The sequence below is a fragment of the Nicrophorus vespilloides genome, unplaced genomic scaffold (genome assembly GCF_001412225.1).
Source record: "Nicrophorus vespilloides isolate i.1.1-1 unplaced genomic scaffold, Nicve_v1.0, whole genome shotgun sequence".
NCBI lineage: Eukaryota > Metazoa > Arthropoda > Insecta > Coleoptera > Silphidae > Nicrophorus > Nicrophorus vespilloides.
In genome coordinates this window covers 2,060-3,843 of record NW_017095490.1, presented here as the reverse complement: position 1 = coordinate 3,843, position 1,784 = coordinate 2,060, and the positions used below count along the sequence as shown (strand labels likewise).

The 1,784-nt window shown below is 44.3% G+C and overlaps 1 pseudogene; it reads right to left on the bottom strand.

The window, feature by feature from the left end:
• Nucleotides 1–4: 4 nt before the first annotated feature.
• Nucleotides 5–1,389, bottom strand: LOC108563874 (annotated as a pseudogene).
• Between the last annotated feature and the right edge of the window lie 395 nt (nucleotides 1,390–1,784).

The window sequence follows — 1,784 nt, the reverse complement described above, 5'->3', positions numbered from 1 at the left end:
CCGAGACGGTGACATCGTTTAGGAGATTGGCGCATTCGCAGACCAAAATGTACATTTTGTCACCTTTGGGACTCAGCGACTTATGTAGCGAGATCCTCTTAAGACCTGCGTGAGCTGGTAGGTATCTGTATATCATCCGAGCACCCGTCCAATACAACCAATTCCTCTCGAACTTCTCGCGATCGTCACCTTCGAACACCTTGTAGACGCTGACCATGTAACCGGTGGAAGGTGTATTTGTAGAACATCACAGGATTTGTTTGCGAACTGTTTATCACATAATAGGTGATGAAGGGGAACTCCGCTGCAATAAGTTAAATTAATTAAGTGCCTTGTTAGGAAGTTTGCTGTAGCAGTTACAATTCCTCTCCATATTAGCTAGAAGCATTCCGGTGACTGCAGTCTTGGCTTGAGCTACTTCCGTCACCAATTCACCGGCGGCGACGCGTTGTTTGAAGAGAGGCTGGTTGAGCGGCGACTCCAGGACCGGATCGATCGGTTCCAATGGGCTCATCAGGTGGCAGAGTATGCACAGCTTCGGATCAGGTACCTGAAACCACAATCAATGAAGATTAAAGAAACAATGAATCATCAAATTTACCTCCATCACGTGCAGACCGTCTTGCGCCTTCTTCACCAGTGGTCCCGTCGGCGTGGCCGGCTTCTGCGAACAGAAATGTGCCACTTGCTGTTGCTACTTTTTGAAAGCCATTAACGTTGTGGTTTTACCTACTGGCATTGGTACGCCCGCCGGAAGGAACCTCTCCAGACTGTGGACTGGGATTATGAAGCAGTCCCGGTCCAAATCGCACAGATTCCTATTCACGATCTCGTTCCCCTGGCTATCTAAACCACTATTGAAACTAACCTGTAACCCAGAGGACAAAAATATGATGAGAACAACTCTTAAACTATTGGTAACTTTATGGTACTTGTCTGGTCGGGGTTGTATTCTTGTTGGGGGTCGTGGGCCACTTGAGCAACGTCTCGGATGGATTCCTGATCACCAGGGGTTGCGGTAAATCGGCCTCCGTCATCGGTGGAGACGACGTAGTCGACTGCATCGCTATATGGTTACTACCTGTCCCAGTCATTGGGCCGCATCTCGGCTCTATAAATTGCAGAGGGAAAGCCACGAATTAATTCACTAATTAATTAATAGCTCGTTCAAGAAATTCGGGATGCGTTTCGGCCAAACTTTTGGCACGCGCCGTTCTCATTACTTTTTATTTTTTCATGAATCTCTCATAGATTTATGTTCGGCAATATCCAACTAATAGCGTCGTAAAATCCTGCACTGAATTCCAAATTTACATAACGACTATTATTATTATTGCATTCGATCGGCGACCATTTTGCAGCAACCGACTCACCAGCTGGAGTAACCTGGATGAGAATCGACATATCCTTGCGTCTTCCAACTTCATCAATGGCAGAAGCGGAAAAACATGAAGGAGTTTCAATTTGATTTTTCGTGACATATTTTTTTTTTAGAAAGCGCACCTATCTTATTAATGACCCTCTTAAATATGGTATCCAACAGATACTTGACATCGAAATTTAGGACCGCAGTCGATGACATATTTACTGGACCGAAAGTTGTGGATGACTGAAATTACAACTGTCTGGGAGTCGCGGGATATGCGGAAATACAACGACTAATTGCTAAATCGATGTTCGAATATAATGAACCTCAACAATACTTATGGCAAATTCAGAAATAGTAACAATTGTTAGTTCTTTTCTTATACACGTACATTTTCTTTTGTATATGTTCAACTGTA